The sequence below is a fragment of the Manis javanica genome, chromosome 7 (genome assembly GCF_040802235.1).
Source record: "Manis javanica isolate MJ-LG chromosome 7, MJ_LKY, whole genome shotgun sequence".
In the NCBI taxonomy this organism is placed as follows: Eukaryota; Metazoa; Chordata; class Mammalia; order Pholidota; family Manidae; genus Manis; species Manis javanica.
In genome coordinates, this window is record NC_133162.1 from 33,307,974 (window position 1) to 33,324,524 (window position 16,551).

A 16,551-nucleotide genomic window follows, 5' to 3' on the forward strand; every position below is an offset into this window, starting at 1 on the left:
AAATGCTGATCTCACAGCACTGGCTGTGCCTGGGACTCCGTCTCCATAAGTTCACCAGATGACACTGCCCCATAAGACCTGATACAAGTCATGAATGACAGCAAGTGGTTCTTCCAAGACCATTGTATTGAAATGGGGGACAGATGCTTTAACTGAGTGGCTTTTACTGTATTTCTTGGGTTTTGTATCTACTTCTTTAAAATTTCTCTTTCCCTGCCTCTCCTCCTTATAAACACATACTCAGCCAGACCAACTCCACTTATACACTAAGATTTCATTTGAATGATCAGTTACTTAGGACATGCATTTAACCCAAAAAAATGACATTTTAATAACAGAGGCAATTGTAGTGGAAAGAACCCTAAAGCTAAGACATGTGACGAGTCTCTGCTCTGCCCTTTGCCAGAGGTGTAATCTTGTGCAGATCACTTGGTTTCCTGGAACTTTGAGGTCTTTATTTATAACCCTACCTTGCAGGACAATTAATAGAGAATTAAGAAGAATTGAGGAGCATTAAGAGAGACCATGTAAAGTGACATATGATTGTGAAGGGTTGCTATGCACCACTTTTCAGGTGTCGCTGATATGCAGTGGAGATGTTTGGGGGCACAGGAGGACCCCCTAGAATTCTTAAAATCATGCTGATGCAGTGACCATCCAGTCACATGGCTACTGATTTGAACCTTAGTGTGTGAGCACTTACTCCCTCATTACCCTAAATCCTTTTGCCACCCATCTGGTACGACAGTTTCTAATTAAAATTTGGAAGTTCCACGAAAACTCAGCAGCAACAGTTTTTATGAAATGATTTTTCCAATGGAGCAGATTGTGCTGCTCATCCAAGTCAATTCTCAAACTAATTTAACTCTCAGCCCTGTCGTCTTCATATGGGAAGGCAGGGAAGGCAAAAATGGAGCATTGATGAACACTGCCATTCAGACTGCCTCAGGCTTCTGACTCACTTCAGAACCATTATCATGTCAATAGAAGCATCTTTTCTATCTCCATATATATATATATATTTTTGTGCAAGTAAATGCTATTAGCAAAACAAGGTCTGGAGAGGAAAAACACATTAACATTCTGATCAAACTTAAAGACAAAGAAGGGATAGACATCCAGAGAGGCCTTGGTCACTGGATCAAAGGGAAGAAATAGAATTGGAGAAATGGGAAATGAAAAGTTATGTATCTTAAGGTGTCATTACTTACTAAACATTCACTGTGTTCCTGACACTGTGTTTCTAAATAAATTATCTTCAATCCTCATAATTGCTCTTTTTAGTCAGAGGAGGCTAACCGCCATAACAAGCAATCCTCAAATCTCAGTTGCTTACTACAGGAAAGGCTGACTGCTTGCTCACGTCCCCACCCTCCCCAGGACCTTGGAGTTCTCCACTGGACTCTGCATCCGCCAGCAGGTGAGGGGAGAGGGAGAGAGTATATAAGGGAAGGATCCCATGGAAGGTTTCTTCAGCCATGGATGCAGCACATATCACTTCTGCCCACATTCTATTGGCCAGAACTCCGTCACATGGCCCTATGTAACTGAGAAGCATACGCCAGGCCTATATGGCCAGGGGGAGAAGGAAACAGGGTTTAGTGAACACATAGTCTCTCCATAACAGTTCATTATCACCCCCATTTTACAAATGCCACTAAGTCTTGGGCAGGTGAAGTAACTTGCTTAATAGCATACAGCGAGTAAGTTGTAGAATCAGAGTAAGTTCTCTGTATGAGAAATTCTCGCTAGAGCCCAAGAATATGACTGCAGCTCACTGGGCTTTGCAACTAGAGAAGAAACCATCACTTCTGAGCACATTCCCCAGACCTCTGGAGTTCCTGAAATTTACAAAGTAACATGTGGACATTATAGTTTTCAAGATGAATAGAAATACAATAGTGGGGATAGGGTGAGGATAAAGTAATCCAAGGGTGGTACCTGCATTATTCCCCTCCAAGGTGCAGGTCTGGCCCCCTGGCTTGGTCCCCAGGTGTTAGATGATAGAATTGAGTTTATCTTGTCCTGCTCCCTTAACCATGGCAGCCTTTCTCAGAGAGTCTTTAAGATTCCCTTGTTTAATAGCAGAGGTGGCTTCAGGGACATCTACCACATTTTAGACTTGGGGCCAGGAAATTGGAATTTATATCATGACCTCTATGTCCTATTGAACAGTAGTACTGCAGGGTGTCATCTGAGGTCTAGGGTGATGCTTTCACTTCTCTATTCTGTGTTCTAGGCATGTAAACCTATGAATTTCCCCATAAGCTCACCCTGTTCTCCAGGACTTCATGCTCATTGTTCCTTTGGCCCAGATGGGGCTAGAGTCACTAAAGTGGGCCTAGACATTGGGAATTTTTCTTTCTTGCTTGCTTGCTCTCTAAGTGACTCTTTTATGGGCAGGGAAGAGGACCAATGAAAGGAGTCATCTAAGCCAATCATGGCCAATCACACTTTCCTTGAACAGATCAACAGACGAATGTACTCCTTGCCAATCAAGATAGGTAAGGTTTTGAGGAATCCACTCTCATAACCATGATTATTTCTCTGATTGTCTTAGACTAACTTGAGTGTCTTTTCAAGGCCTCCCATAACACTTTTAACGTATTCTGTCACAGAATTAATTAGTCCATGTTAATAGATAGACCAGCCTGGGATATGCTACTCTAACAATCTGAAGACTGTCTACCCCAATGTGCTGCTGTAGCTCCCCAGTGCCTTCCCGGGGCCACCAGGGCTCTGCAGGACACTGAAGTAGTGGCAGTGGGTTCTGATTCCTTGCCCCAAGTCTAAAATGTGGTTCAAATGGGAACTTTCCAGGGCATCTTTATATTCCAAAGAAAGAATGACAACTTTTTAAAATCTTGACCCCTCTGTACTCCACCCAGGCCCCCCAAATTAGACCCTCAAAATGGCCCTGCCTTCCTATGACATCTCCCACCTCCCTACCCCTGCATTGATTCTGTGTGCAACCAAATGAAGGCTGCTTGGAGCTGAGGCCACCCAGTGCCTCACCAAGGAGAAGGCCCAGGCTTGTGCCACCTGTGGGCAGCTGCTGTGAGATATGGGTGCTGGGCAGCCCCCTGTCTGGGGCACCATCACATGTACAGGCTCACAGATTCCAAGCCTGGCTACTGGATTGGTGTCCACTATGATGGCTGACTAAGCAGAATAATGGAGTGTGTCATCAGTGTGCCTCACCAAGCCATCAGTTGTGACAGTGGGGACTTTCCTGAGGGGGCACAGGTTGGGTGAGATGTGATGTCCGAGGAAGGGCATCCCCTAACTTGTCCGCTTATTATCCCTTTCTGTGTGTGCCCTTGATCCTGTTCCCCAGGCCCCATTTTTCTTTGATTCGCCTTTCCCTTGCCACTTACTTTGAGATTTGTGACAGAAACCTGCAGGGGACAAACCTACTCTGTCTTTAGTGATACTATTTGCTTTCCTATTATGCCCATCTCCTCTTCTCCTTCCCAACCTTGAGGTTCTGCTCAAGTATTAACTCCTTGAACTCAAGCTCAGAGTTTCTAGGCTCTCCAGGAGAGGAGAAAGTCAAGAAAAGCATTCTGGGCACAGTGTAAGGCTGGTGCTGGACCTGCCCATCCAGCCACCCCAGCACTATAAACATGCTTTAGGGATAAAGTGACTCTGTGTGTGTGTGTGTAAAGTGGAAGTTCTGTGTCACATGGAAGCTGTAACATTGGAAGGACAGAAGTGTTGGGTGCAGGAGTTCCAAGGGTAGGCATAGTCCCAGAGAGAGATACCATCTCCCAACACTCCCTAAGAGTCTCTTAGGACAGTAAACGGTTGTCTGTCTTGGTACTGTAGCAATATCTAAAACAAGTGAAGGCTCGTTCTAGATAACTTCACTTCTTTTGCACCAATATAAATCAGTACAAATAGCAGATGGCAATGGTGGATAAAATGAAGGTTCCTGTGGCCAGGATTCTCACCTGGCCCTCTTTGGCTAGCTGACTACACACGTGTGGGCAATACGTTGTTATTGACTCTATAAAAAGAGCTCCGCCAGTGCTCTGGGTAACACGGTGGCATGGCTGCAAGGCTGCAGGAGAGCAGAGGCTGGAGTGGTGGCCTTGCCCAGGACAGAGACTGGGATGGCTGTGCAGGCAGATAGGCCCAGAGGACAGCTTTTCGGGCAGAGAGGCCCAGAGGCGGAGACTGGCTTGCTGCATGCAGACTTGCTCTGAGTAGACAAGAATTTAGAGATTGACCTGCTAAAGTTGGGTATGACCCTTTCACCCCAAGAACATTCTACTTTCATTTCTTTGGTCACATTGAATCCATGGCAAACTTGCCAGGGGCAGTAACCCATTGGCAAGACAGCAATATAAACTAATTAACAATTAATAGATTGACCACTGTGGACCTGTGGACTATATATTCCTGGAGCCCTTATTCTTATTAATGGTACAAGTACACTAGGAGAGTAGGGTGGACTCTCCTGATTAACAAGATGAAATTTCAGAATCATGAGGATTTTTTTGTTAAAGTGTAATTGACATATAATGTTATATTAGTTTCAGGTGTGCAACATAATGATTTGCTATTTGTATACATTGTGAAATGACATCACAATAAGTCTAGTTACCATCCATCACTATACCTTACAGAATTATTATGGTTTGAGCACTGAAACAGATGTAGCCTTATTTTGAACAAAAGGCGTATGAAGCAAGACGTGCCAATTACACTGATGAAACAAAATACCTTTAATTTGATATCTCGTTTTCTTTCTCATATCCCTAGTGTGTTGAACTCATTCAATGAATGTGCCCCTGAGAGCTTGTTATGTATGTGCTAGACACTTGTCAGCTCTAGAATGTGGCAGGGAACAAGAAAGAGAGGTCCCTGCCCTCAAGAAGCTGCTTGTCTGTAGCCAAAAGTTCTTGTTCCAGTGTCAGAATCTCTCTTTTGCAGGTGTCTGGCTGTGTTAGAAGGAATTCAAAAGCAGCTTTCACATATCCCACCCCACCGTCAGCCCCAGAGAGCAGAGCTAGTTTCAGAGTAGTAATCAGTACAGGAAGAAAGGAATTGCTATTTTGATACCTACAAACTGAAGGATGGATGTCTTTGTTTCATGTCTTATTTCTCCAGGTAAGAAGCAGCTGGCCTTACTGATTATGTCCTGTGGAGGGTGACATTTTCATTCTTTTTTCCTGGAAACATAATTTTCTGTGAAGCAGTTATTGGTAGGCTGCAAGTGTGAAGAATTCTCAGGATAATGTGTTTGATTTTCCCCTTGAAGTCAATTCACAGCTATTAAGTGTCTTTTATATATGAGGCATGGAGCAAGGTGCTTCACATACATTATCTCACTTAGTCTCATTTGAGCCTCCCAACCGCCTGTGGTGTAGCCATCATTAGCCAGCTTTTACAGACACATAAAAGGAGAAAGAGGATATGGCAGCTCAGGGCTCCCCAAAGTACTAATTCACTTCCAGCAGATGAACATGCTTAATATCTTAGTTTCTGTTAGATGGATTTCAATAAACATTTTTAATATTAATACCAGCTCCACATTTGCATAATCCTTTCAACTTTTCAATGCACTGTCACCTCTTTCATAACCCATTTGAAGCTCATGCTAGCCCTTGCTCAGAACAGTCTAGAACTACTACACAGTCTCCTTTCAAGCATAAATCTCTGCCGAGACACTTGCCTTTGTTGTATAGCTAAGGTTCAGGACTAAGCCAATGGAAACGTTGCTTCCAAAAATCTAATCTACATCTTGATTTGAAGGGCCTCCCTGGGATGGTGTCATCTGCTTTGTACAAGCAGTGTTTATCAGTATGGGAGCTGATTGCTATGGTTTCTTTTGCCCCATCGTTCTCTAAAACTCTAGATGTTGGAAATTTGAGTGCCTTTACTACCCTGCATTTGTCTGTATCTCTCTGCCTCTCAGTTTGCCCTAGTTAAGAAAAGAGAAAGAAGGAAAAAGGAGAAAAGTGCATTTGTGTGCTTATGGTTATTCTAAAAAAACCCAGAAACCAGCCTAAATGAAGGAGGAAGGGGGTGATGGCAGACAAAACATAAAGCAAGTGTTTCCTTAATTGTTGCAGCTGGTGCCAAGCATTTAGCATAATTTTTCTCCTCATTTTATAGGGCGTTGGTGCTCATTTAACTTCTTAGCAGATGCATCTGAGAAAGTAGGAACCTACTCTGTTCCTCTAACTTACAGGAAAGCAGGCAGGCAATTTTCTTGTAAGTATTTTAAGTGAACACAATCCTGAGAATTCTTTTTTTTTTCCTCATAATAACTCATTGATTATAGAAAGAGAAATTGGTGTAAACAGTTTGACATTTTATTTGATTCTGCCAAATGCCATTGGTTGAATTTCTAACATGTTTCTAAGACTTGCTTTAAATGTTCAGGCTCACCTGTGTGATTTGGATATCCAACCTGGATGTCTGAGCCCATAACTTCCTAAGGTGTTTTCTTTTAAGAAGCAAGTTGTTAAATTCTCCAGTTGATGTGGCATTTTCATTTCGTTATTTGACTTTTTTCCTTCAAGTGGTGAAGGGAAAAGTTGCAAAAATAGGGGGGCACAAGTTACCTTTATGCACCGTCATTCCAGGAATGTTTATAAGCATAAATACTGTGCCAAAACATTATGAGGAACAGTGTACCAAAAACAATACAAAGAACCATGAAGCAATGTGGATAAAATGAAGGTTCCTGTGGCCAGGATTCTCACCTGGCCGTGGTTGGTGAGCTCACTACACACATGTGGGCAATGCGTCGTTATTGACTCTATACAAAGACCCCTGCCCAGTGCTTTGGGCGACATGGTGGCATGGCTGTAAGGCTGCAGGAGAGCAGAGGCTGGAGGATGGCTGTACAGACAGAGAGGCCCAGAGGCAGAGACCAGCTTGCTGCAATGCAGACTCGCTCTGAGTGAACAGGATTTTAGTGATCGACCTGCCACTGTGGGCATAAAGTTGGGTATAACCCTTTCACCCCAAGAACGTTCTACTGTCATTTCTTTGGTCACACTGAATCCATAGTGAACTTGCCTGGGGCTGAAACCCTTTGACAAGACAGGCGTATAAAATTAAATAAGATAAGGTATTTTCCTTTCCGCAGGTTTGGGTCTGAAAGGAAAGTGAAACAAGGCCGAGTAATAACATGACACCGCTCAGAGGGAAGTACCAGTGATGCGCTAAAGAAAAGCTCACATAGAACGGTTACTTCTGATGGCAGATCTCACAAAAAGAAAAAAAATCCTCATTTTCCCCCTTGAAGTAATTCAACTTAGAGAATGCTATTCAATTACTGACTGTATTTAAGGTGATATTGGCATTTCTATGCATTTACCATAACTTTATCTCCTTCTATTGACTCTAATCTGTATATGTAATCTATACTATATGTACCTATTAATTATGTGTACATACTAATTATATGTACATATATATATGCATACACACTCACACATATAGTTGACCTTAAACAACAGGGTTTAGGGGCATCAAGCCTCCCGCAGCCAAAAATCCATGTATAACTTTTGACTCCCCCAAAACTTTACTAATAGCCTACTGTTGACCAGCTGAAGGCTTACTGATAACATTAACAGTCGATAAACACAGTCGATAAAAACATAATATGTATTATATACTATATTACAATAAAGTAAGCTAGAGAAAAGAAAATGTTTTTTTCAAAATGTCTATCTCCAAAAAATTTTCCTATATATTTATTGAAAAAAAATTCACATGTAAGTGAACCTGACCAGTTCAAACCTGTGTTGTTCAAGGGTTAACTATACGTATAATTAGTACAGGTTCGAACTGAAAGAATTTTTTTTTTAATTTGGGAACTTTACTTCTGGATGCATTTCAGGGAGTGGGAAAGAGACAAAGGCCGTATTGCCAAGAGGGTACCAGAAGACATGGGTTCTGGTCTCGTTTTCACTGTGAGCCGCTTGTGTGGATCTCTGAGCCTGGAAGCTTGTTCTCCGAGTAATGCCTCCCAGGTCCTGAATGAATCCAGCGGCTGTTTCCAGAGAAGCAAAGGAAACTGTGCTTGAGGAAGTAGTAGAGGTGCCAGAAATGGGAAAGAGAGAGTGGTATTTGGGCGAGACATTCTTGGGTTTGTCTGCTTTTTCTGTTAGACTCTTTAGCACCCACCTGTGACAGAAATATGTATTTCTATAAATACCACATCATTTATAGAAAGCTATAAATTCAGAGCCACTCACAGTTGGTCTGATTCCTTATAATTGCAAGTGGGTATAGCACTGGCTCTGAAAAAATGTGGAGTATAGCCTAGTAAAAAATGTCTGAAAGATCTAGAAGCTGATTAAAGTTTGTGTTGAGTTGTATCCACAAACAGACCTTGGAGGTAAGTGGAGTTCTAAGGAACAGATAGAAGGAAATTGGGAAAATGTGGAGTAAGAATGAGAAAAGTCGTTTCTCTCTGTGGCTTCCTGTGTAGTTTCACAGCTGCATTGTGCCCTAAGTAACCACATGCCCAGAGGGTGCTGCTGGTCCCCCAAAATCTCCTCATTCCAGATACTTCCAGACACTTCCAGTACATACCACTGTCATTCCTCAAACACTCCACTCACCATGTTGCCTCCTAGGCAGTGATTCATCATGAGGTCCTGGGACCTGTCACATCTCATCTCAACTTTAACGCAGGGTTTGGGGTCCTTCATCAGGAAGCATGGTCTTTACTTTGTCCAGGGCCTGGGCAGTAGTTCATCACTGTTCCAAAATCATCACGTGCTGCTCCCTGACTCTCACCAGGATGTCAATGCCAGACAGGCAAGGCTGTACCTTGGCCTCTGTAGCCTTACAGTTGTGTGACTTTGGGCAAGTTGTTAAACTTCCCCTGCCTTCATGTTCCTTCCAAGAAGATGAATGGGGACTGAGGTCTCCAACTGTAAATGACCTCCTGGAAGTGCTGATCCAATATGACCACCCTGGACTGACGTTTTCCAGGAAGGCCCACATTCAAATATGCAGGCCACATTCCCAATAGCATCTATAAACTTGGCAAGTCTTGTGTCCCAAGTTTTGGATTTAAAAATAACATCCCCCACCCTTCCAAGGCCATCTCCTGTCATTCTCCAGTGTTCCTCTGCCCCAGACAAGTCAGTGGGCTCAAGGGCTCTGAACAAACCTAAGCACTTCCATCCCATCTGCTCTGGCTCTGAGCCGTTGCTGTGACCAGAACACAGCTCCTGGTCACCCACATCATCCCACGGCTGTCAGCTCCCAAATGAGAGCCCAGAAGCCCCTCCCTGACTAACTGTGCCTAACAATGGCCACTCCTTCTGTGACGGTGAGTTCAGTAGCCATATTCTTAGCTCTAGTGACCTTTGGCAATCCATTTTAAAATTCCGATCATTCGCCCAAGAGTGCTTTTTAAAAAAACATAGCTTTCATTATACATATGTCCACTATGGAAGGCTTTTTTCTTTCCTTCATCATATCACAGATGTTTTCTCTCATTGCCTCATAGTCTTCACTAGGGATTACTGAATGTCTTGGGACTCTGTTAACTTTTCCCTTAAGATTGGGCACTTAACTGCTTAGTTTTTCAATATTATAAATATCTCAGAACATGTAGCTTATATTTTGAATATTTTTGCTGGTCCACTGAGACATGTTGTTATTGCAAGACATAAGCTTTCTTACTTTCTTATGGCCTCTTGTAGTTTGCCAGTCCTTGCATGTATAGCTAGCAGAGTCTTTAGCACCCACCTGTGACAGTTGTTACAGACCTCCTCCGCTTCTTCAGCCTCCCCTTACACCTCCTGCCACCCTCACACTCAGCAGATGGCCTTGCCAGGGCACTACCTAGTTTTGTCTCAGAGATTCCTGCCTCTTCAATTATTCCCTAGTTCAGTGGTTTTCAAATTGCCTATGCATTGGGATCACCTGGAGGGTTTGCTAAAACACATTGCTGGGTCCCACAACTACGGTTTCTTGCTGCAGTCGGTCTGGGATGGAGCAGGAAAATCACATTTCCAATAGTTCCTGGTGGTACCGAAGCTGTGGGGCCAGGGTCCACACAAGGTGAACTCCTGCTCTAATTCCTTCTTCTGATGCCAGGGAAAATGGGTGAGCTTCTTTCCCTTGTACCCATCCCACTGCTTAACCTCTGAACCTGCTTCCCATCTTCTCTGATTCTGAGCTCCTACCCCCAACCTGTTTTCTTCTAGCCCTTCAATATCTGTGTCATTGGAACTTCCCTTACTTCATCCTCCCATCTCTGCTATCTCAGTTATAACCTTTCTCTTACCAACATTATCCAGTTCTCAGTACCAACCCAAATATCTTTGTTCCTGCTGCAATTTTTTCTGAACTTGAACTGGATCTTCACTTGTGACTTGAACATCTCATCCATGTATTTCCTTTATAACTCCCAGATAATTTACCAGCTGCTTTCCTGAAGCTATCTGAAAATAATCCTCCCAAATCCAGTGGCCTTTCTTTATTATGTAATAATAGCAGTTAATATTCATTGACTTCCAAATGTGTTCTAGGCATTGTGCAAAGCACTGCATATATAGTCTATATGTATAAATATGATCTCATGTGAAGATTATCTTTATATTAGCCCTATGTAGTGAGTATTATTTTACAGATTAAAAAAAATCTAGGCTCAATGGAGAAGACAAGTAATGACTCTATAGCATCTTACTACACTAATAGACAGTGACTTTAATGGCGGGGTGAGGACTTGATAATATGGGTTTATGTTGAAACCACAGTGTTGTTCATGTGAAACCTTTATGAGATTGTGTATCAATGATACTTTAATACAACAAAAATAAAAAAACAAAACTAGGCTTAGAGAGGTAAAATAAATTGCCCAACAGCTTAAGTGAAGGAAACAGAATCAGACCCAGTTTAAACATTCCCTGCGCACCTGTTAAAATGCCAGTTCCTGGTTCCAAGCCAGGGGTGGCTGAGGCCTAGGAATCTGAATTTTTCACAATCCCCCTAGTGATTCTGATGTGGACGTTCCCAGAACCACACACATTTTGAGAAACAGGCCCTCTGTATCCATATGATTGGCCACTTCCTTTCTTTAAACACTTCCTGCAGTTGCTATGATACAACATTTTTTTTCTGGTTCTGTGGGCTTCCTGAATCTGTTCTCCACCTCCTTCTTGCTCTCCTGCCCGTATGCATGCCCCCTGCCTGTGCCCTCGGCCTTCTCCTCCTCTGCTGTCTGTCCCAGGCGCCCATCCACTTGGAGCTCTTCAACTGGGGCAGATGGTTCCCGACCTTGCCCTTCTGGCGCCAGCACCCTGGTGAGAGCCAGGGAGCAGCATGAGATGATTTGGGAAGAGCGATGAACTACTGCCTGAGCTCTGGACAGAACTGTGAGGCAGGTGACACTGATTCTGGTGTCCCCATGGCCACACCACCTCTGGTCTGTCTTCTTGCCTCTAAGATCCCTGTGCTTTGCAGATTTCTAATCAAATCAGTTCAGCAAAAGAACTGATCATTTTACACAGCCAGACTAATGTATTAACTCTCCCACTCATTTGAATTTTTAACTCCTTTTATCTCTTTTTGTGGGTTCAACTGTTCATATGGTAAAGACATTTCATGCTTCACTCAGCAGGTAGGGGGGATTCAGAGGGAAACTGTGATGGAAGAGGAAGGAGGATGGGCTGGTTCCCTCTTGAAATTTTTTGAAGCTTAGACTCAAAGGCAGCCAGTAACACCACTGGGAGGACAGGACTTGAACATTCTTGCCTCCCACGCACAGGCGTAAGCAATGACAGCAGCTGCTGCAGACCTGCACCTAGAAGCTCAAGGAGTGAGGACAGACTGTAGAGTTGCCTGCTAGCTCTGCCCCCTCCTCCCAGTGGGGAATGGCTGGCTCTTCATCCTTTAAGTCTCAGCTTAAATGTTCTCCTGCAAGCAGCGGTCCTGACCATCTACTTACTTATGTAGACCCCACTTGGTGGTTCTCTGTGTCGGCAGCTGTTTTCCTTCATTGCATATATCCCAATTTATAATTATTTTATTTGTTTATTTACTTGTTCTTCCTGTCCCCATTTGGACATTTAGTCTCAGGAGGGCAGAGATCAGTCTGCCTTGATTCCCACTGTGCTTACTGCATAATGCAGCTCATGGCAGATATTAAGCATTGGTAGCAGGAATGGCTGGATAGCTGTACCTCCATCATCTGGCAGTTAATGAACAGTCCCTGAGCTGAACTTCCTGCCCAGTAGCCATCCCTCCCAGTACTGAATGACGGACTGGAGGCAACCTGAAAGCAGATTGTTCACCTCAGTGCTAGTACAGTGGTGGAGGAGGGGTGCCACAGTGGTGGTGGGGGATCAGGAAAGGATATGAAAGACTTTGCAATAGGCAAAAAAGATTACCAAGTGTCTTGTCTAGTATCCTAGTGACATATTGAGACTTCCATGGTCTTTCAGCTATTTTACAACTTCTTAACTTATATAAAACTGACAGCAATACAAATGGTCCTTGTTCACAGAGATGCAAATGAGTTTTGTCTGGTGGAGGTGCAACTGATTATGGCTCTGAATATTGACCCGTTTTGCATCTATTTATCAATTCTTTTTAGCTTTCTTAATTTCCTGTATACTTGTGTTCAATGAATTCTCCTTTGAACTGCCAGTTGCCTCATGAATTAAATAATTTCTCTGATGTGTGTTTTTATATTTGTACAAAAGTCATGGTTTCAGCCTTTTAAAAAATTATCTTTTTAAATTGGAATTCATCAAAACAAGAACTTTTGCTCATCAAAGGATACTAATCAAGAGCAAAAAGGCAATACATAGAATGGGAAAAATATTTTCAAATCATATATCTGATAAGAGATTTATATCTCAAATCTATAAAGAACTAAAACTAGACACAAAAACCCCAAAGAACCCAATTCAAAAATGGGCAAAGGACTTAAATAGACAGTTCTCCAAAGAAGACATGGTAATGGTCAATAGGCACATTAAAAGATGCTCAATACCAGTATGGGAGAATATATTTGTAAATGACATATCTGACAAGGGGTTAATATCCAAAATATATAAAGAACTCATACACCTCAAAACCCAAAAAGCAAATAACCCTATTAAAAAATAGGCAGAGAATATGAACAGACAGTTCTCCAAAGAAGAAATTCAGATGGCCAACAGACACATGAAAAGATGGTCCACATTCCTAATTATCAGGGAAATGCAAATTAAAGCCACAATGAGAGATCACCTCATTTCAGTTAGGATGGCCAACATAGAAAAGAATAGGAACAACAAATGCTGGCAAGGATGTGGAGAAAGGGGAACCCTCCTGCATTGCTGGTGGGAATGTAAACTAGTTTAACCATTGTGGAAAGCAGTATGGAGGTTCCTCAAAAAGCTCAAAATAGAAATACCATTTGACCCAGGAATTCCACTCCTAGGAATTTACCCTAAGAATGCAGTAGTCCAATTTTGAAAAAGACATATCCATCCCTATGTTTATTTTAGCACTATTTACAATAGCCAAGAAATGGAAGTAACCTAAGTGTCCATCAGTAGATGAATGGATAAAGAAGATGTGGTACATACATTCAATGAAGTATTACTCAGCCATAAGAAGAAAATCCTACCATTTGCAACAACATGGATGGAGCTAGAGGGTATCATGCTCAGTGAAATAAGCCAGGCAGAAAAAGACATGTACCAGATGATTTCACTCATCTGTGGAGCATAAGAACAAAGCAAAAACTGATGGAACAAAACAGCAGCAGACACCCAGGACCCAAGAATGGACTAACAGTTACCAAAGGAAAAGGGATTGGTGGGAGGGGCGGTGGGAAGGGAGGGATAAGGGGAATAAGGAACATTATGATTAGCACACAAAATGTAGCGGGGGATCACGGGGAAGGTAGTATAGCACAGAGAAAACAACTAATGATTCTATAGCATCTTATTACGCTGATGGACAGTGACTGTAATGGGGTATGTGGGGGGGACTTGATAATGGGGAGAATCTAGTAGTCACAATGTTGCGAATGTAATTGTATATTAATGATACCAAAAAAAATGCTCAATACCATTAGTCATTAGGGAAATCAAATCAAAACTGCAATGAGAAACCACTTCACACCTACAAGGATGGCTATAATAAAATAAAATCCCCCAAAAAGGAAAATGAGTGTTGGTAAGGATGTGGAGAAGGTAGGAAAGTAAAATGGTAGCTGCTGTGGTGAACAAGGTTAAACATAGAGCTGCCATATGACCCAGCCATTCTGCTCCAGGTATGTATCAAAAGAATTGAGAGCAAGAACGCAAAAAGATATTGGTACAGGAATGTTCATGGCATTGTTATTCACAAGAAAGGTAGAAACAACCAAAGTATCTGTTAACAGAGGAACAGATAAACAAAGTGTGGTATACTTACATACAATGAATATTATTCAGCCGTTAAAAGGATATAAACTGAGGCTTATCAGCATGTAGATGGTCCTCTGAGCCATGAGAATGGCAGACAGTGTAGGTAGAGAAGAACACCCAGCCCCTGCCTTGCAGAACACCAGGAGCCTGAGAAGGCATAGACTCTGAGAAAGAGGGAAAACTGGGTGTGGTGTCATAGAAGTCATGACGGATGCATGAGTCCACTCCTGACACCTAGCAACTCACTGTCTGGGGACTCGACATCACTTCAGCGGCTGCCTGATTCTTGTGATGTGAGAGGACATCATCCAATACAGTAATACTCTGTTTGTAAGCAGAACATTTTCAACCACACACTTAATTATCAGAAATTGTGTCAATAGTAAAAGATGCATACATTTTATTTGGACATTACCAAATAAAAAACAAATCTGGACTTAGTTAAAAGAGACTTTTATTCAAAAATATTATTGCAAAGTGTCTGTGTATGGTGAGGGGCTATTGCCGCAGGGAGGCTTGCTAGTGTCTCCAGGGTCAGGCAAATAAAGATTTTCTGTTATAGAGAGATGTGAACAAGGCTAGAAAGAATGGAATGGGAAGAAGTGGGTTGGAAGGGTGGCATGATCAAATAGTAGATCAAAGATTTTATGGTGAGGCCAGAGTGTTTTTAGGAGGGGCTGTATGCTGGCTCAGGCAGAGGCTGGGCCAAAAGTCAGGGGCTTGGAAGAAGGAAGGAAGCTTAACTGAAGTTTGGTTAACAAGCATTTTTTCCAGTTGATCTGTGGGGACGAGCAGTTTAACTCATCATTTATGAGGTAAAGAATGGAAATTTAGATCTATGTATGGCTTTTTCATAGGTTAAACAGGGGTCATCTGATTCTTATCTAAGTCATATGGGAAAGAGTGGGTTCTTTGCAGTAAGCCATTTCCTAGAACTCAACAGTGGAGTGTGTTGGGTATTCCTTTAATTGTCACTGTTTTCAGGAGTAAAGAATTCAGGTAACATTCAACAATGCCAGCATGCTCTGGGATGTGAGCTCCATCCCCACAGTCTGAGCAACACCTTGGTCTTCTGCCCAGGGACTTAGGGAACACCCCTTGCTGTGACCCAGGCTATCACCCCACTGAGTCCCCTCTCCTGAATGTTTATTTTAGGCTTTTGAGTCCTTCCCTGAAGGAGTCCTTATGCCTGACTTACTGGGAGCCTGTCTTATCCCAAAGAGATGCATCCAAGACAGCCTCATAACCTTGGTTTCCACCCCCCTCCCCACGACCCACAAAGCACAGTTTTGAGGGCAATGTACCTCCCCCTTGGAAACTGACATCCTATGTGCCGAATTTCACTCACAGAAGTGTTTCATTCCAAGTGGTATTTGCTTTGATATTTAATTGATTGAAATAGATGTCAATATTAAAAATCAGAATATCAACTCAAAAAATCCAGATTTCCAACTTCTCTGGAAAAATGAATTGCTTTAACAATTATGATCTGCATTTCAATTGTATGCCTCCTACACCATTTAGCAAAATTCCTGACAATGCAGTGTGTCACTGAAAAATTTTTGCTTGCGGGTCTGAGTATTACTTTGGGTACTGTTGCTTTTATACAGCCAAAGTAAGGAGAGGCATCAACTCGCCATCTCCTGTTTGCTGCTATTCCTCTGACCCTTTTCAGTCATTTCTGTTATCTATGTGTGTTTAAATATTTCCATTTCCTACCAACAATTATCACCTTCAGGACCAGGACAAAGAGGATGTTTTACTTGCAGAGACTATGTTAAGCATTTAGGAAAATTGCTTACCATTTACATCTAATTGCCTGACCATGTAATAATGATGCCATGTAGTTCCATTTGTCAAATAATGTAGTCAAATAATGTTCCATTTGACTATACCAGCCTGCTCTCTACATAGTCAACTTGTATTTGTAAATTGTGAAATCATGATATACAGTCAACTCCTACTGGTGCTTGCTTACTTTACGCCTTGCAAAGAGAGAGAGGCTATTGGGAATTATTGGTGAATGTGGGAGACCGGAAGGACAATCTCCCTATCTTTTGGATGTTAAGTCAGTAAATGTGCAGCACAGAGTTAAACCTGTGACTTAGCACTTTGAACATAAAGTCCGATTCTCCCAGGTGTTTCCTGTCTTCCTTCTCTC